Below are 22048 nucleotides of genomic sequence, written 5' to 3' on the forward strand. Positions count from 1 at the left end.
AAATGAGAGAAGAAGGGTTGCACAATACACTTATTTGGGGTTAAAATGCCATACCCCACAATACACGGGTATTTATCAGTTATCTGATAACTTTTGTACTTAATTTAACTGTCATAACGGAGTCCAAATTAATTAAACGGACATGTTTTGTGATCCTTGTCACAAACTAGTTTTAACCAAATAATAAAATAATATTAAACATTTAATTAAAATAAAGGCATAAATAATCTCACAATTATGCCTAAGGGTAAAAAGGTCATCTTACGCCTAGGTCCGATCTGAGGATGTTACAGATAGTTATGAATTGTGCGTGGGAATTGGACTAAAGCCCTTGAATGGCTATGTTTATATGAAGGAAAATCTAACTTAGTTGACTGGAGATCTCAAGATCTGAGTTCAATAGGATAACCTGCTTGTATGAACTGGTGAAGTCACTGTGGGGGAGTTAATTACTAAACTAGCAACCCCTACACCTTTTAAAGGGAGTTTACTAATTAAAGAGTAGACTTCCTAGTTCATTCCTAAAAGTGACAAGTAAGAGGATAAGTGTAACAGACTGAAACCCGGGCTAGTTGTAAGTTGCCTATTTTGCCCTTAGGGTTTGTGCTTAGTCTTAAGTGCTTTTATTTTAATTATTTTATTAGTGTTTTATTATAATTGTGTTGTGACCAGTTTGTGACAAGGGTCACAGAACAGGTTGGTTTATTTAATTTGGACTCCGTTAGGACCGCCTAAGGAGATACGAAAGGTTATCAGATAAGATAACTGGTAAATACCCGTGTGTTGTGGGGTATGGGTTTTAATACCCACTTAAGAGTGTAAACTGCTTCTATTTTCTCATTTCTAGACTTTTCTCAAACAAGTACGTACCAAACTCATCTCATCTCAAACCCTAATTGATCTAAGTCTTAAATTGGATTATGAGGCTTTAAGGATTGATTCATATCATCCTTGTGATCATTTATCCAGGTTTGTTAGCTTGAATTCGTGCTTTAATTCATAGAAATTGGGTTTTGGGTGTAAATGGGTTTTTGATGAATTTTGAGCTTGAATCTTCATATTATGTGTTTGTATGTGTTAATTGATGTTAGAAATAGGTTGTATATATGTTTAGTAGCTTCCATGTGCTTAAAAACGGATCAAAAACACTCAAAAATAGAGTTTTGGGCGAAAAATGCTCAAAATCAGCGTAAGAAGTTCGAAACCCAGTTGCTACAGTATTTTGCTACAGTATTTTACTACAGTACCCGAACTGCTACAGTGTTACTATTTGCTACAGTACCGAGTTGGTACAGTGCTCGAGTTGCTACAGTACCGAGTTGGTACAGTGCTCGAGTTGCTACAGTGCACGAGTTGCTACAGTGTCACTATTTACTACAGTACGAGTTGCTACAGTGTCACTATTTGCTACAGTACCGAGTTGGTACAGTGCTCGAGTTACTACAGTACACGAGTTGCTACAGTGTCACTATTTGCTACAGTACCGAGTTGCTACAGTGTCACTAATTGCTACAGTACTTTTATGAAATTGAAACGGGCGTAACTTTCAAAACGTAACTCCGTTTTTGATGAATAAACTACCGTTAGAATCGTAATAAAGAATACTTTTTAATGGTGAACTTTTAAGAAACTAGATCAAACTATTTTTAGGCTGGAAAAGGAGTTTTAGTGTGTATGTCGTGTTTTGCACGCACCTGTATGCCATTATTGAGTGGAGTCATGATGTAGACTCATAAAATTATGAATATATGGTGTTATGACCTAGTTAATCGTATGAAATGATTATATTATTTATTGGATATGTATATTAACTTTGTTTGTGTTATTCTCAGGTTATAAGGACAAGGAGGAAGCTCAGAAATAATAACTGAGCAGTTGCTGGTAATTGGTGAGTGGGTCTATCTCCGGATAGAGTTTAAGTAGCATATCATGCTACTGTGGTTGACTCTTTTACCATGCATAGTGTAGAAATTGCCATGTTAGAATAATATAGTATGCCTGATGTTGTATGTGAATTATGTGTACACTGTGTGAATGGCACCAGTCGGGCCTAGGGAGACTGGGGACTCGAGACAGTGCCTAGGAGAGGTTAGAGTCCGTATGAGATCAACCGTGCCTAGGGGAGGTTGGGTCCATAGGCTACTGATTGTAGAGTATAGTGTGAATGATGCATCCCCTGCATCTGGATAACTATACTGTGAATTGAGTAGCAGGGACTATCGGTAGACTCAAGTCCGATCAGCTAGGAGTCGTGTGCTCGTACAAGCCGCCGATCCTCGTATTGTCTTATTGTATGTTAGTTGATAGTTAGCATGTGTTGTTGTTAGTATATAGCTTGTGTGTGACTTAAGCTATATCTGTTAGATAGATTCCATTCACTTAGCGGTGCGCTAATCCCCCACATATTCTCCCCTTGCAGGTTTAGGTACTGCCAGTCGGGAAGGGTGCTATTGCAAAAGACATGTTTGACAACCCAACTCTGATGTGGACTTTTGTATAAATAATGTTTTGTGATAACGTAACACCGTTGTGTAAACTTAAACGTAATGACGTGACTTATATTGTGTTTGTTAATAAAGTCTTCCGCTGTGTATTTAAAAAAAAAAAAAATGGCCAGTGTTACAATAAGCCTATAGCTTTTAATGATTCAACTGAGATAACCATGTGTTGTTACTTAGTAGCCACTGAGTGGCAAATCACCTATGTGAGAGAGAAGTGTGGTCGCTTCGAAGGGTATTGTTAGGGCACAATATGTAATGGCTCTCGCAGAACTAGGCAAGTGTTTCAGGACCATAATGAACACGACTATGAGGACTTGACATTGTCAGGGAGAGTCTTGTGTGAAGCGTATTGTCACATACATAAATGGCAGACGAGTTCAAAGACATCACCATCTACTCAGAGCTAGTAGACTAAGTGCGTTTCATGAACGAAGGTTCAAAGGGTAACACCTACCTATCGTATGCAAGATTCAACCGCTGGAAATTTTGTTGAAACATGTGTGTCTTTATCGATTTCAATTCACGTTAGAAAATCTATGCGAAATGAGATTCACACCAACTTTGGATTATATGGTTATGTGGTCGGTGGCTAAGGCTTCATAACAGAATAATATGTATCCAAAAGTGATTTTAAGTGAATGAGATATCCATGCTTAAAGAGATGTAAAATTGAGCAAATATGAATGAGAAATCATGTTATTGGTTATCAATTTAATTCATGTGGGTGATTGTTGAAAATAATATATGCTCGAATGACAATTGATGATGAAATAATTGCAAAGTTATCACTTAATGTAAACTTTTACAAGTAGTAACTTATGTGACGTTTCATATTACATAACATATGAAATTAATTCATAGTTTATTGTAATTAAAATCTAGTTGATTGTGATTAAACATTAACTTTTCACATTCCCTCCTCTATGGTAACTCTATATAATAGATATGATTTTCTATTATCTAGAGAATGGAAATGATGAACATTAGGCTCAAAAGTTAAACACACATATAAAAAGATTAGTTGTCATAAGCTCATTAATTTTTGTTCTAATTTATTGACAAGTTTGGCTAAGTGAGAAACAAGACGTTTGGGTTAGCTTATGAATGACTAGTTAGCAATATTTTCGGGCAAGTGTTCAAGTCCGACAATACTACTGCTTCGTCCGTTGTACCTTGGGAAACAGACGACGTGTAGACGGCGGCACTGTTTTAAGGGAACCGTGTTAAACAGGGCCTCGGCTTCTCTTGGTGAGATGATTCATATATCATTTTGTGTATCCTTTGACTACACCATTTTCAAGGTATGTGAATTTCATTATGTTTGATTTCTTATTTTCATGAATATATATATATATATATATATATATATATATATATATATATATATATATATATATATATATATATATATATATATATATATATATATATATCGGATACGGATGGGCAGCTTCTCTACTCACTGGGGATTTTTTTTCCCCGCTCCAACTTCGAATTCTTGGAAATAATCCCCGATTCTATGATTTAAGGTTAGGAGTTTCATTCTTTGCATGATCCCCAAGCTTCTGATACGAATGAATAAGAGACTGAAGCAGAGTTGAATTACTAATTAGACTATATATATATATATATATATATATATATATATATATATATATATATATATATATATATATATATATTTGGGTACTATTTCCTACAATACTTAGGATATGTCATATTTAAGAAACTAGATGGAGGCCCGGAGTGGCCCACTTTGTTGGGCCAAGTAAATTGGGGGCGGAAAAAGGGAAAAAAGGGGGGGAAATGACTAAAAGACAAAATAACTGAAGTTGTGATGATGTCACTCAATTACTATTCATTATTGTTGGCTATTATAAGAAACTAGTAGAGTGGACCGCGCTTCGCGGCGGTGTGTATTTTTTTTTTAATTTTGTGATATAGTTGCGTTTTTATTGTCTTCCGAAACATCTACATACCATAAAGTGAAAATGATTATACACGATGAACAATAATGATGGCGGTAAAGACTAAAGACCATAATAAGAACTAAAAAAGACTCATACATGCTGATATATATATATATATATATATATATATATATATATATATATATATATATATATATATATATATATATATATATATATACACGGAGGAGTCTCAAAAGTGTCATCATCATCAGTTTCTTTATCATTGTCATCATCATTATCATCTTCTTTAATCTCAGCAAATTCAGTAATATTATCACGCATATCGTTTACTAATTCCAATGCCTTGCTTATCAAATGAAATACAAAGCTTAAATGTTCTTCAAATCACAATTCAGAACGCAAACAATACCTACACATAAGGTGCAACAAAACTATAGTTAGTCAATAGCTAAATAATTCAATTGTAGCAAACATAAATGAAAACAGTGCAAGAGTTACTTGTGACGGGTCCATGTACAACGTCATCAACAACCTATAAACACAATAAACACAATAACACCAAAGAGTACCGGTATATAATTACAACTATCTAGATAATGAGATATACCAAAAATGCCAAAATTATAGCAACAAAGTTCACAACCGGAACTCATGATATCGACTACAAAATTACCTCTGACATCATTAAACGGTTGATACCACATCAATTAAAACTGACATCATTTAGGATGGCATATTTCTTAAAAGTCAAGCTATTGATTAAATTAATTAAGACTAATAAAACCTTGATGTGTTGTCAATAATTGATCCAATGGCCTCTCTTCTGTATAACAGCATCTATCTTTTACTTGGAGATTTCCCAAATGATAGTATGACACTTGAAGATTTGGTACTCCCTGTTCATATTACATCTAATCTAAATATTTAAAGAATGGTAATTATTTTTAAAAACAAAAAAAAACAAAACCGAGCATGTTATTTTTTGTTATTATTATTTTTTTGGGACGATAAAAAAACCGAGCATGTTATAGTCACAAACTTTAACAGCAAGCAGTATTATAACACATGTTATTTATTCAATTGTGCACGGTTCTATATTTTTTGTGATTTCCTTAACTTTGGTGTCTTGAAACGGGAAGAACAGACAAACGCTAATTGTCATGCTGTGTAAGTTATTAGTTCAATGACAGGTCCAACGGGTCAAGTAAAGTTTCAAATGGATAACTTCTTACATGTTGCATCAGATGGGCTCAAAATAGCTTTTCTCCATTTATTTATATATTATTAGTAATTAGTATTAGTATGCTAAAATATGATCATAAACACTATGTTATTGTAAGACCCAAATACTTCATTGTACATATGTGAAATTAAGTTATTCAAGTTGTGGGGTTTTCTTTGTATATTTTAAAAAGAGAAAAGAATTCTGCCCAGGCTATCTGCGCGCCGCGCCATTACAGGCTGACAGCTCATCACTTGCTTTTAAGTTAGATATTTTAAGGGCTTTTTGGTAATTACACTTGGGATCCGACTTTAAGGCTTGGGGTCAGTTGTTGGAGCCTCATTTACTCCATTTTCAACAACCCTTATCACTCCCAATTTATTCTAGAGAGAGAGTAAGATCCTAGTGTGAGAAAGCTCAAAATAAGGAAGAATAAGCTTGAATCGGGTCTAAGTGCAAGCTTTAAAGTTGTTCATCTTCCCTCTAGCTACGTTTTGGTGGTAGTGATATGCTCTAATCTTGATTTCTTGATTTTATTTTGATTAAGTGTTAGGGTTTGGGGTAGATGATGAACTTAAAACCCATTTGTGGGTGAATTGGGGGTTTTGGGTGAAATTGGGTCGAGTAGACTCAAAGATGACTAACTAGAGTTTACAAAGTGTTGAATTGATGTTTATGAACATAAATTAGTTAGTAAATTGCTAGCACACCTATATATATGTAAATGGGCGTTGTGTGGGTTAGTGGATGACCCGAAATGGGCGTGTTGACTTTAAATGGTCAAATGGGTCAAAATGGACCTAAGTTAGTTAATGTTTGTGATTAATGCATAAACCTAGTGTTGAAATGTGTTTTAAACCTATCTTGGCTAATGTTAGGGTTTTGGGCGTGAGTTGACCCAATTTTAGGGTTAAGTGTTCAAATGGGTCAAAATGACCTAGTGATGATGAGTGTTGCGAGTTTGACCAACTTGAATGGATGTTGATTATGTGTACATTGTAATAGGTGTGTTAACTTGAAGTTTCAAGCTTGGTTTATCGATTCATCGAAGGCGTAAGGTGAGTGGAATGATTATACATGTGTGTGTATATAATGTATTTACTTGTGCGAGATTCGATGTGGGTTTCAAGTTCGGGCGATTGATACCACATCGGGTTAATATATGATATGGGCTTTAAGTTCGGGCGATCGATACCATATCATTATGTGTGGGCGTAAAGTGTGTGTTTTAAGTTCGGGCGATCGATACCACATTTTGCGTGACGGGTGGGTTTAAAGTTCGGGCGATCGATACCACTCCGGGGTTAGTGTTATAATTCGTTGTACGCTAACGGTTGTTGGGAACACCGATGGGAAATTCGAAGTACCATTCCTTTGTACTATTGGTTAACCATGGTTATGTGTTGTAGCGTGGCACTTTATATTATTCGAGTTATATATGCTATTTGTTTGTGCTAGCTTGTGATCTTGGTGATTTAGCGTTATACCTTGCGTTGGTACGTCATTTAATTTGCTAGCATGAATGAGGTAATTGTGTATGTGATTGCAAGTAAGTAGGTTATGTATGTATGTGTATAATTATTGCATTCACTAAGCGTTAGCTTACCCCCTCGTTGTTTACCTTTTTAGGTTCCGGCTTAGATAAGGACAACGGTTTTCGCTTGGATTAGTGGCTCGGGGATTATAGCTTTTGGAAGTTCAACCGAGACTTGGGTAGTTTAACCCCAAACACCATGCTCGATGTGTCGTTTGGCATTTAAACTTTTTGTGGTCGAAACTCGCGTTATGTATTAAACTTGTAATTTGGGTCGTGTGGGCCCCACTTCGTAAAACTAATTTTATTAAAGGAACGTGTTAGTTTTACATGTATGAGTATGTGGGTGAAAGCGTTGTCTGATTATGCCGGGAAAAGGTCAAACATTTTCGTGTAACTGACTTCCGGGGACAGCGGGTTGTCCAGGTGATTCTGCGCGCCGCGCGAATACCTGGCGAGCCGTGCCACCAACTGAACAGATTAATTTTTTATTTTATTTCACATTTTACGCGGGTTGTTCGTGGTTTGGTTTGGGTTGTTACAAGTGGTATCAGAGCATGGTCTAAGGGATTTAGGTGACTTGAGATAGGCGCCTAGACTTAGACTTTTGAGTCGTTGAACTATATGCGGGACTTGTAGGATTACGGGTCGGTGCGGGTTTTGATTAGTTCTTTTATGCATAGGTGAACTAAGTATGCTATATATATTGATGTTACTAATCATGTGTTATTGTTTTGAACATCAAGCGAGATGGTTGTGATACGTTTGAGCGTGGCATGACATGTGAGCGTAATAGTGAGTCGCGACCACTATCACGGTTGCAAGTCAAGTCAAGCAAGGACGTGCGACAAGTATTGAGCTAGATGTGGGTTGTGTGTGCGGTTATATGCATAGGTGTATATGTGTATTACTTTGTTGGTGTTGTCTAATCCATTTTAAATCTTTAGAATGAAGACGAGAAATGGAACGGATACGAATGGCGATGGTGGTCCTTCTCATACGGAGGGAGCGGACGAAATGACCACCAAAATAGAGGCCGCTCTAGAAAGCTATGTTTCGATCTCTCGAAAGGTTAAGCAAATACTCGAAGAGTCGGTTTCGGAACAAATTGTCGACATGATTCAAGAACGAATGACTAATGCCGTTAAAGAAGAAGTTGAGAGGAGGTTTCCTAGACCACAAAATGTGGGCGAATTGGAGTTTAGCTATAAGAACTTCTTGGCGACTAAGCCTCCTCACTTTCACGGGGATCCCGACCCCTTGAAAAGTGCGGCTTGGATCTCCGATGTTGAAGGTTGTTTTCGCACGACCGAGTGCCCACCCGAGAAAAAGACTAGGCTTGCTACTAGTTTGTTGAGGTTCCATGCTAAAGATTGGCTCGATGATAAAATTGATATGGTGGGTGATGCGGCCTTTGTGGGGTTGTCTTGGGCGGAGTTTAAGGAGTTTTTCCTCGAATATCGTACGCAAGCGGATCTTTCCAAATTGCGCAACGAGTTAAGGAACATGCGCCAAGGGTCTTTGGACCTAAACACTCTCAAAACCAACTTTCTCGCCAAAGCGCGTTTTTGCCCCGAGTATGTGGGTAACGATCAATTGTTAATGGAAGACTTTCATGCGACCTTTGGAGATAATTTGAAGGGTAAAATTAGTATTGGTCATGTTGAGACTTTTGCAAAGCTTTTGGCGGTGGCGAAGGGGTTTGAAGCGCAAGCTCCGAGTCCGGTTAGATATGCACCAAGTAAAAGAAAGTTCGAAGCTTCTAGTTTTTCGAACAAGAAGAGTAAGGGAGCAACCGAAAGTGTCGGTAGCGTGAAGATGGGTGTTTCTAGTGGTCACATGGTCACATGTTTCAATTGTGGGCAAAAGGGTCACTACTTCCGTGATTGCCCAAAACCGTCTACTAATACAATCACGTGTTTTAATTGTCAAAAAGAAGGGCACCGGAAGTCGGAGTCCCCCGAACTCCGAAATGATCAAGTTAAGAGAATAGAGAAGGCGGCGGGGTCGGCTAGGGGACGTAATTATTTGATGACCAATGACGAAGCCAAGCAATCCAATGAAGTCGTCTCAGGTACTTTCATGGTTAACTCTAGTTCGGCAAGGATTCTATTTGATAGCGGTGCAAATTTATCGTTTGTGTCTCCAAAATTTGTGCCTAAACTTAATAAACCATTAGCTAAGTTAAGTCGTCCGGTAGAAGTCGAAATAGCGGATGGCAAGACGGTGCTAGTGGTTGATGTGTGTAAGGATTGTAATGTTGTGTTTGGTTCCAAGAACTTTAAAATTGATCTCATTCCGATGACTTTGGGTGATTTTGATATCGTGGTTGGTATGGATTGGCTCGATTATAATAGAGCCGATATTGCATGCCATGAGAAGTCTATTCGTGTGAAGACCCCAAGTGGGGAAGAGTTAATTATTCATGGTGATAAGCGTAGAAGACTTGTGCCGATATGCACTTTTGCACGGGCACGTCGTTTCCTTTTTAGTGGTGGCATGGCTTTTCTTGCCCATGTTGTTGATACTCGTGATGAGCCACCACCCATTCGCGAGATTCCGGTGGTTAGTGAATTCGAAGACGTTTTTCCGGATGAGTTACCGGGTGTTCCGGTGGAAAGACAAGTTGAATTTCGCATTGAGTTGGTTCCGGGAGCTACTCCCATTGCTAAAACACCTTATCGTTTAGCGCCGACGGAAATGCAAGAATTGTTAAATCAAACCCAAGAGTTACTTGAGAAGGGTTTTATTCGACCGAGTGCTTCGCCTTGGGGGCGCTCCGGTTTTATTCGTGAAAAAGAAAGACGGAAGTATGCGTATGTGCATTGATTATCGGGAGTTGAACAAAGTGACAATCAAGAACCGTTATCCATTGCCTAGGATTGACGATTTATTTGATCAACTCCAAGGTGCGACATACTTCTCTAAAATTGACCTACGGTCCGGCTATCACCAAATGCGGGTCCGTGAGGAAGATATTGAGAAAACGACTTTTCGTACGCGTTATGGGCATTTTGAGTTTGTAGTTATGCCTTTTGGTCTTACGAATGCACCGGCGGCATTCATGGATCTTATGAACCGAGTGTGCCAACCTATGTTGGACAAGTCGGTAATTGTGTTCATTGACGATATTCTTGTCTACTCTAAGGGTATGAAGGAACACGAACATCATTTACGCGATGTGTTGAAGACACTGAGAAAAGAGAAGTTATATGCTAAGTTCTCGAAATGTGAATTTTGGCTAAGGGAAGTTCAATTCCTTGGCCATATTGTGAACAGTGATGGTATTCAAGTGGATCCGGGGAAGATAGAAACGGTGAAAAGTTGGGGACAACCGACTACGCCTACAGAAATCCGAAGTTTGCTCGGATTGGCCGGTTATTATCGTCAGTTTATCCAAGATTTTTCAAAGATTGCTTCCCCTTTAACTAAGTTGACAAGGAAGAATAGGAAGTTCAATTAGGAGAACGAGCAAGAAATCGCTTTTCAATTGTTGAAAGAGAAATTGTGTCAAGCTCCGGTCTTAGTGTTGCCGGAAGGTGTAGATGATATGACGGTTTATTGTGATGCTTCTTTGAATGGGCTCGGGTGTGTTCTAATGCAACGAGGTAAAGTCATCGCTTACGCCTCTCGTCAATTAAAGGAACACGAAAAGAGATACCCGACTCACGATCTCGAATTAGCGGCGGTGGTCCATGCTTTGAAAATTTGGTGCCATTACTTGTATGGTGTCAAGTGTACGATTTATTCGGATCACAAGAGTTTGAAACATCTTTTTAATCAACGGGATTTGAATTATCGTCAACGTAGATGGATGGATGTAGTGAAAGATTATGATTGTTAAATACTTTACCATCCGGGCAAGGCGAATGTAGTCGCGGATGCGTTAAGTCGAAAGAGTCAACATCCAGCGTTACGATTGGGATTGTTACGTATGATTATTACTAACGATTTCCTTGAAAAACTTGGTGTGATTCAAATAGAGGCTTACGTTCACAACAAGCATGCGGAACGAATTGTGGGGTAATCGGAATTCATTACGATGGGTTCGTGTGGTTTGTTGTCTTTTCAAGAAAGAGTGTGGGTGCCTAAGATGGGTGATTTCCGAAAGGTGCTTCTTGATGAGGCGCACAAGTAGTATTCCATACATCCGGGTGCGACGAAGATGTACCATGATTTGAGGAAAGATTATTGGTGGCCGGGCATGAAACGCGACGTTGTTAAGTAGGTTGAGCAATGCGTCACGTGTTTGCAAGTTAAAGCCGAACACCAAAAGCCGTATGGTAAGTTGCAACCGCTAGAAATTCCGATGTGAAAGTGCGAGCATATTACCATGGATTTTATTACCAAGTTGCCGAAAACGGCAAGAACCCAATTTGACACTATTTGGGTGATTGTCGATAGATTGATGAAGAGTGCATTGTTTCTTCCTATTAAAGAAGCAATTACATCGGAGGCACTCGCGAAGATGTTCATTAAGGAGGTGATATCGAGACACGGCGTTCCCGCGTCTATTGTTTCGGATCGGGACACGCGTTTTACTTCTCGATTTTGGAAGAAGTTTCATGAAGATATGGGTACGAGGGTGAATATGAGCACGACGTACCATCCTCAAACGGACGGTCAAACCGAACGTACGAATCAAACGTTGGAAGATATGTTACGTGCGTGTATTATTGATTTCGGTGGTAGTTGGGATGAACATTTACCTTTGGTGGAATTCTCGTACAACAATAGTTTTCACACTAGTATTGGAATGCCGCCATATGAGATGTTATATGGTAGAAGGTGTCGAACCCCGATTTGTTGGGACGAAGTGGGTCAAAGGGAAGTCGGGAGCACCGAATTGGTATTGGAGACAAATAGTAAAATCGATATGATTCGGGCTCGTTTAAAGGCGGCGCAAGATAGACAAAAATCTTATGTCGATAAACGTAGGCGACCGATCGAGTTTCAAGAAGGTGATATGGTGATGCTTAAGGTTACGCCATGGAAGGGTATTATTCGATTTCGAAAACGGGGAAAGTTAGCTCCTCGGCTTATTGGGCCATTTAAGGTTTTAGTCAGCTATCAAAATGAAACAGATAATATATTAGCATCTGCACACATACTCTAACTTCAACATCAAAGATTTTACAGCATATACTGCAACAATTATTGTAACTGTATACTCTAAAAGCATAACAAATTTGAAATAAATTGGAATTTCAACAAAATGGAGGAAAGAAAAGTACTTGAACAATATTTCATATTGAAAGTTATAACTTAATAAGCACACCCATATAACTTTTTTCCATAACCTCGTGTTCCAAAACAGTGGTTTGAACTCTCACGCCTAAATTATCATATTAAGAAAACCTATAAACTAAATTGGTGCAAACTACTAACAATTACATGAATAACACGTACAGTTAAATCACAATAACATCTGTCGCAACAAATCATCAGGCATGCACGTATTAGATTATGAAATAGAGCTGGAAACTAAAAAATAAAGAACACTAAAACTAAATCGATCATAGGTTACAGAAATTAATTGATAATATAAGTGAGTATCACTTATATGAGCAAGAGAAATCAAAAAAAGCAGAGAACAATCGTACATGTAGGAGAACCCAAAAGGTAAAAAGGGTATAAAAAAAACAAATAATGCCTTGAAATGAAAATGAAATGATCTCATCTGATCAGCGCTAGCAACTGAATTAAAATACCTTATTATAGCAGCAATAGCCTAATCAAACCTGATACATAAGCAAAAGTGCAAAGTTTAGCAATCCAAACTTAAAAACACTAAAAGGAACGAAAAGCAGAAACACAGAAAGGAAGGAAAAGCAGTTAAAAAATAAATAAATAACAAACACTTACAGCTTGATGAAAGCTAAGGTGTAATAACGAATAGCACTGACGACAGTCACGACGGCCCCGTATGGATCGAAACTTTGTCTTCTAAATCCCGAATTGCTGGCACGAAATCAAAATCTCTAAGGTAATATGATAATCGCATGGACAGAAACAACTCAACTGAAACCCCAAAGTGTCGCACAAAATCCCCAAAAAAACAGACAAATTAGGGTTTCATAGGAGATATCGATCGCTGCTAAGTAGATGTCGGTAAGGCGGAGGAAAGTTGCAGGCATCAATTTAGGGTTTCATAAGAAGACCAAGGATGAACAATCCAGCAGAGAATATGGAAACTCCATAAAGAAATTAATAGGTGGGAGGAAGTATCTTGATTGAGAAGGGAAGGGTCCAGAGTCTTCTTATAAAAAAAAAAAAAAAATTACTTTTATACTGTTTACGGGAATTAGTATATAATATAGTATATAGTATAGTATAATATAAGGGAGATGATCCTTACACATCTTAAATTGATCCATACACACCATTTTATAGAATATACCTATTTTACCCTTGATTTAACTTTTTTGGTCAACCCCTGCCATTTCACTCCACCTGTAAGCCTTGTCTCTAATATTTATATCCACACCCTCTAATCTCTACCTATTACACATAAAAATTAAATTGATAATCTCTTATCGTATGAATTACATACATATACATATTGTTTCACATATAGATATATGGAGTATTTATTTATTTTTGCTTTTATTCAAAACCCCAAAATCACATAATTATTGAATTAATTTAAATCAATTCAACTCTAGTTAAAACATTGGTGAATGGAATTAAATTAGTTCTTGAAAACGAGCAGATGCTAATGATTTGAAATAAAACGCATGTAACATAACGCAGGTGCAATTACTAAAGAGGGTGTGGCAATGGAGTTACAGTGAACTGATATTTATTTTTCTTGGATCTATTCTTTTAGTCAAAGGTGTGTATTTATTTTTATGCGTATGTATTAATCAAACACAAAGGCACGGGGTGTGATTAGCAGTAGGGATGAGGGGCCAAATGTTAAAATGGAGTTAAGGGTAAAATAGGTATATTACATTAAATGGTGTGTATGGATCAATATTGAGTGTGTGAGGATCACCTCCCATAATATAATGTAATGTAATATAATATAATATAATATAATATAATGTCATAGTATGGTCAATTAGACATATGCATTATATTATAAATTGTACTAATTTTAATATACGTATGACATGCCATGCTATGGTCAATCAGACGATGTATATAAAATCAGTTAACAATATGAATATGTACGTTGACTATAATCCAGTGTGCTTGAAGTTTGCCGGTAGATACTAATGGGGTGTGCATCATTTAGTTTCAAACCGAATAAATCTAATATCGAATCGAATCCAAACAAACAAAAAACAAACCGAATTTTCTAAACGGTTTTCGGATCGATTGAAACCGAAACCGAAACCGAATTCGTAATTCGGTTTTTGGTTTGGTTTTTGGTTTTGAAAATTTAAAATTCGGTTAACCGAAAACCGAATTAAAAATCGAATTCTAAATAATAACATATTAAAACATATTTATATTTATTATATTTATATTTATATTTATATTATATTTGTTGTATTATTTTATTTTTATTAGACAATAAACATGTTATATACTATGTATATTTAAATTAAATCTACAACCGTTATTCTTATTTTTATATGTAAGTAATTATGTTGGTTAGGATTTTTATTTTTAGCGATTTTCGGTTTTAACAGAAACCAAACCGAAATTAAATTCGGTTTTCGGTTCGATTTTGGTTTCAATTTTGATATTTGAATTTGATTTCGATTTGGTTTTCGGTTTTAATTTTATAAGTTTCAAAACTGAAAAAAAACCGAACCGAATAAATCGAAAAATCAAAAACCGAACTGATGAACACCCTAGATACTATGGAAGAATGCAAATCATAAGGTTTCAAATTACAAAAGTTGAACAACAAAACGGTTAGAAACTTGTTTATTAAATGAGCCTTCCAGAATTTTAATATCAACTAGTCACATACATTAATACATACAACAACAACAACAACAACAACAACAACAACAACAACAAAACCCAATACCACATAAGTGGTGTATGGGGGAGGTGAGATGTAGACAATACTTCCCCTATTCGAGAATAAAGACAAGTGTGCTACAAAAAGAAGTAAGAGTTGTAATGATAGAGGTGGGATTCCTATAATTAGCAAGAGTAAATATCATCATATGACTACTAGTAATGACAAATTCGATGATCATGATTTTGTGACAAAGGTGGTGACCAAAGAATTAGACCCACCGTTGCCCGTGGTGAAATGTTGTCGTCGAGATCAAGAAGTGAGCATAAATCTATGGAAGAGACGTGGCTTTGAAATGAAAACTTTGCAGATTCAACCAATTCGATCAGTCGAATAATTGGCAACCATAAGACATATGTTATGAGGCAACCATATTGCATGTAATTTTAAGACAATACAAGATATTAGCTTTATTTTGTAATATATAAAGTTACTTCAGTTTACACTATGCAGGCAATATTATTAAAAAAAATTAAAAATAAAAAAAAATAAAAAATAAAGAAAAAGGAAGAAGATGGAAACAACTTTTGATACAAGTCATATAACAAACCACACGCTATGTTCCAAAGCTAGAATACATGTGCACGTGAAAACAGATCGAAAGTATGTAATAATTCCCAGAAAAAACACAATACATTTGATAATTTAATAGATTTTCAATATCCAAAATTCCAAATCATAAACGTACATGATCACCAATATATATTGGTTACACTTTTTACATGGATAAAATTACTTAATAGTAATCTTAAAATTACATGCAATATGGTTGCCTCATAACATATGTCTTATGGTTGCCAATTATTCGACTGATCGAATTGGTTGAATCTGCAAAGTTTTCATTTCAAAGCCACGTCTCTTCCATAGATTTATGCTCACTTCTTGATCTCGACGACAACATTTCACCACGGGCAACGGTGGGTCTAATTCTTTGGTCACCACCTTTGTCACAAAATCATGATCATCGAATTTGTCATTACTAGTAGTCATATGATGATATTTACTCTTGCTAATTATAGGAATCCCACCTCTATAATTACAACTCTTACTTCTTTTTGTAGCACACTTGTCATAATTTGTCATAGATGTTGGAAGCTTTGACGAGCCCAACACACCCACTATAGAGGACCTAGATTATACTCACTCACTAGACCAACACTTTGACGTTGGTTAGCCTTTAATTTTATGAATCCTTAGTGCACAATAATATTTAGGCGACAGTGTCGACCATATATCATTTAGGCGGTATAACCGACCATGTATCACTTAGGCGGCATAGCCGACCATATAATAAGAACAACAAAAGTGCACTAAGAACTTAAACACAAACTAAGGCTTGATCGGGAAACTTAACAAAAACACTTATATTAAATTACAATTACAATATTACTTACAAGCTTTCTCTTCTCTACTTTCGCTAACGCACACTCTTCTTCTCTTCTTCACTACTCACTTCTTATTTCACTCTCACAACTTACACACAAATAAAATCACCACCCATATTTATACTACTCCATGGAAACTTCTACACACTAGATTTTTCCATGGATAAATATCTAGATATTTTTACCACATAAAAATATCTAGATTTTTTACATTTTAACATCTAGATTTTTCCTCATTAATATCTAGATATTTCTTTTACATTTTAATATCTAGATATTTACATATATACATCTACTAATACCAAATTTGCATTGTATTTTAACACTCCCCCTCAATGCAAATTTTCTTCCAACGATGTCTTGCAGACCATTCCAAGTGCTTCTCTGAATTTTGTAAACTTCGGTTTACTTAGGCTCTTGGTGAATATATCTGCAACCTGTTCATCTGTCTTTGTTGGCACCATCTTGATCTCCCCTTCAAGGACCTTCTCGCGAGCATAGTGATAGTGCACTTCTATATGTTTTGTTCTCGCATGAAAAACTGGATTTTCTGCTAGACGTATAGCTGATAAGTTATCGCAGAAAAGCTTTACTTGATAATCTGTTGATTGATGAAGATCTTCCATTAGCTGCTTCAACCAAGTAATTTCTTGTGTTGCTGATGCTGCCGATCGATATTCTGCTTCGGTGCTTGATAAGGATACAGTTGGTTGTCTCTTGCTGCACCATGATATTACTCCCGATCCAAGACTAAACATGTATCCAGTTGTTGATCGTCGTGTATCATAGTCTCCAGCGTAATCAGCGTCACAATATCCAGTCACGTGACATTCTTTTGTTTTCTTGTACAAAATGCCAAAGTAATAGTGCCTTTAACATACCTTAAGATGCGTCGTACAACATCAAGGTGAGGCTTCTTTGGATTGCTCATGTATCGACTAACCACTCCAACTGCATAAGATATGTCTGGCCGGCTTAGTGTGAGATAAATAAGACTTCCGACCATCTTTCAATACATGGTAACATCTTGAAGACTTTTTCCTTCATCTGCTCGTAGTTTTGTGTTCGGATCCATCGGAGTTGAGATAGGTTTGCAATTAAGCATTCTGTACTTTTGTAAAAGATCTCGCGCATATTTCTGTTGTCCCAGAAATAAACCTTCTCTTTTCTGCTCTATTTCGAGTCCAAGAAAATGTTTGAGTTCTCCAAGCTCCTTCATATGAAATCTGATAGACAGATTCTCTCTTGTTCTTTGGATCTCCTCATAGTGATCTCCCGTGATGATTAAGTCATCCACATATATCTTGAGAAGTCATCAATGAATGTCACCATATATTTCATACCTCCAAGTGATGTTTGTTTCACTGGTCCGAAGACATCTGAGTGTATTAGCTCTAGAGGTGTCTTGGACTGATGCGCTGACTCCTTGAATGGCAATTGGTGAGCTTTGCCAAATTGACATCCAGCACATATTGTATCTGTTCGGATATCAATTTGAGGAAGCCCATTTACTATGCGTTTCACCATCATCTCCTTTAACTTATTGTATCCCACATGCCCAAGACGTTCATGCCACAGATCAGCCGTCTCATTCTTTCGAGTCTTATCCACATATGCTGTTTCAGCAGATAGTACATAGACCGACTCTATTCTTTTTCCTTGCATAATTGGATTGCCAACCACCTTCACTCTCTTGAATACAGACACATCTTCTGGTCCAAAGAGCACATAATTTCCTTCTGCTGTCAATTGTGGTACTGACAGTAAATTCTTCTTTAGGCCAGGAACAAGATACACCTTCTCGAGTTGGAGCTTATGAGAGTCACCTTCACTTGGAATTATTGTCTTTCCAATGTGAGACATAGACAACCTTGAATTGTTGGCTGTCAACACGACTCTTTTTCCTTTGTAATCCTCCATTTCTTGCAGCTTCGTCTCATCATTGGTCATATGATTTGAGCACCCAGAATCGATGATCCAATCATCTTTGTAGTTTATTTTTGACTTTAAAGTTGTTGTAAGAGCTTGATCATCTATGTCAGCTTCAACAGAGAGTCCAGCTTCTGCATCCCATGTTTCCTCATTAATGGATGCTTCGAATGTGACCTCTTTCTTCTCATCTCTTGCGGCGGCCACATTTCCTTCGAAAGTTCGCCTTCTGGGGAATCTACAATCTCAAGCAAAATGACCCTTCTTGCCACAATTGAAGCATTCACCATTCTTTCTCTTATCATTTTCCCCGTATTGTTAGCGATGATCTCTTCTTCTTTGTTGAGCTCCCCCTGAAGTGTTGCCTTTTGATTTTGGGTGACCCTTCCACCCATATGTCTTACTTTCTTTCATCGCCTCTTGTCTTCGAGATGTTGCTTTCTTCTTATTGGTGAAGAATGCCTCTTCTTCGCCTTTTATGCTTACTTCACTCATCTGCTTGGCTAATGCTTCTTGGTTAGCCAATAAATTCTCCAACTCTATTAATGATGGTTGAGTAGGCCATCCTCTCACAGCGGCTATAAATCCATTATACTCGGACCTTAAGCCATGGATGATAATTCTCTTCATCCTTGCATCACTCACTTTCTCTTCAGGAGCAAGTTGAGATATCTCACGGCAGATAGATTTCACCTTGGTGAAATACTGAGAAATAGACAGACTTCCTTGTGAGATACCCGCGAGCTCATTTTCCAAGAGCTGGAGGCGTGCTTCATTCTTCTTTGAAAATAATTTTTCAAAAGTTTCCCAAGCTGCCTTTGGTGTTTTCTCGTCACGGATGTGCTCCAATAGATCCTCCTCGATTGTAGTCTTCAATATAAATAAAGCCTTCCCGGCCTTGTTGTTCCATTTTCTAAAGGCTTCGGCATTTTCTTTCGGTGGAGGCGTTGTGTCACTGCCAGCAACTATTTCCCATAAATCCTGTCCTTGTAGGTAGGATTCTATGCAAGTCCGCCAATAACCATAGTTGTGGTTATTGAGACTCTTGATTCCACTGCTCGTACTTGCAAGATCTGCCATCATGACGTCCAACGTTCAATAAGCTTGGTCCATGACCGATGAGCTTTCACAGTTCCTAATTGTGCTCCGACAGAATCTCCCTTAGAGCCTTGGTGAAAACAAGTCGATGTAAACGTCCAACGTTTACCGATTTCCTCCACTTGAAATGGTCCCGAACGACCCGCTCTGATACCAATTGTTGGAAGCTTTGACGAGCCCAACACACACACTATAGAGGACCTAGGTTATACTCACTCACTAGACCAACACTTTGACGTTGGTTAGCCTTTAATTTTATGAATCCTTAGTGCACAATAATATTTAGGCGACAGTGTCGACCATATATCATTTAGGCGGTATAACCGACCATGTATCACTTAGGCGGCAGAGCCGACCATATAATAAGAACAACAAAAGTGCACTAAGAACTTAAACACAAACTAAGGCTTGATCGGGAAACTTAACAAAAACACTTATATTAAATTACAATTACAATATTACTTACAAGCTTTCTCTTCTCTACTTTCGCTAACGCACACTCTTCTTCTCTTCTTCACTACTCACTTCTTATTTCACTCTCACAACTTACACACAAATAAAATCACCACCCATATTTATACTACTCCATGAAAACTTCTACACACTAGATTTTTTCATGGATAAATATCTAGATATTTTTACCACATAAAAATATCTAGATTTTTTACATTTTAACATCTAGATTTTTCTTCATTAATATCTAGATATTTCTTTTACATTTTAATATCTAGATATTTACATATATACATCTACTAATACCAAATTTACATTGTATTTTAACACACGATACAAACCATGAGCTATAAGGTAAGGTGTAACGTAAACTTTGTTAAGAAATAGTATCAAATAGATACCTCATGTGACAAATGATCCAGTAAGAATGTAAGATTACCATAAATATCAATGAGAATTTTTTACATACATATCGTATACTATTAACACGCTTACCATCCATGCTATATGTCGATCAGATTAACAATCCCGACCATTTTGCTAACTAATGACGTCTGTAAACAAAGAAAATATCAGTTGGTTTTAATAACCAAAAATACTACTCCGTATAACTTAGGCGAGATTATTTGTTAAGGGAATAAAATACTAACCAACTGACACCCCAAAATTAATCACTTTTGAAACGGTATCAGTGAAATCAACAAAACTAAAGCGTCTGGGTTGCCCATTCCATTGGTTCGCCCGCTTAACAAATGATGTGCCGAATGTGCACGTGAACTTATAATCATGCTCCCAATGAATTGTCTTATAAAAGCTTGTTTTCACCAACACATACATTTTCTGATGACTTAATTACCATCTTTAAGACAACAAATTTTCCCTTAAGGTTGCTCCTACTGATTTTGTCACCCTAAAAATGAAATATGTACATAAAGATACCCTTAGCTAGAATCATTGTAGAGATCCTTTTCAATACAAAGCGAATACAATAAATGTGTTATGTTTTACATATTAGAAAAACGCATACCCTTTATTCGATTTGGTTAGTTTAAAGAATCCCTGAAATAACGGGAACCGATTTGTAATCAATTGTAATGCATTTAAATTGTTTTATCAAGATAAGAAGGAAAAAGATTTTGGCTTCAGATAATCGGTGTCTCGATAATATCTTTAGACCATTTTCTCCGGGGCGTCACTTTTAGGGGAGGGCGTCAGACAAGGTGGCACAAAGTGACGGCAACTGACGAAAATAACGGGGCGTCAGTTTTAACGGTATAGGAATGTCAGTCACGATTCCGACAGAAAAAATAGGCGTCAGTTTTTGTTTGGACCAATCAAATTCCACCAAATAAATTTATAATTATTTATTTATTTATTTATTTTATCCCCAACATCCAATACATTTTACCAAATCGGCCACCGCAAATTTAACACTCAAAAAAGTGGCTCCCCTTTATTTACTTTCACTCAATGACCTTGCCACATCACCAAATCGGCCACCACAAATTTAACACTAAAAAAAGTGGCTCCTCTTTATTTACTTTCACTCAATGACCTTGCCACGTCACCCAAAAAGTGTACCTGCTGCCTTTGATATCACCGCCACGGTTAGAAATGGTCTTAGAATACAAAACATCAAATAAGGAAGCATTAAAATTAAGGGAACATATTTGGTTTTTTTTTTTCATCTCACAAAAATCAAATATGGATAATATAGGATTGATGATAAAATCTTTATTTTGGTAAAATTCCAATGACCAGACCAAATTAATACATACAAAAAATGTGGTTGTACTACAGTTCTTTATCTTATTCCATCACAGATTCCGATGCTAAAAATAAAACAGATGTAGAATTAGCGATATATAAACCTGAGTTGCGAATTGCAGTAACTGGTAGGTGTAACGACGTTGTCATCGTCATTATTAAACTATATGTAAAATCATACTTTACAAATTGGAGAGAAGATGATTTAATGTTTGAATTCTCAATTTAACTTTGAAATCGATTG

This window comes from Rutidosis leptorrhynchoides, chromosome 2, assembly GCF_046630445.1.
Source record: "Rutidosis leptorrhynchoides isolate AG116_Rl617_1_P2 chromosome 2, CSIRO_AGI_Rlap_v1, whole genome shotgun sequence".
Lineage (NCBI taxonomy): Eukaryota > Viridiplantae > Streptophyta > Magnoliopsida > Asterales > Asteraceae > Rutidosis > Rutidosis leptorrhynchoides.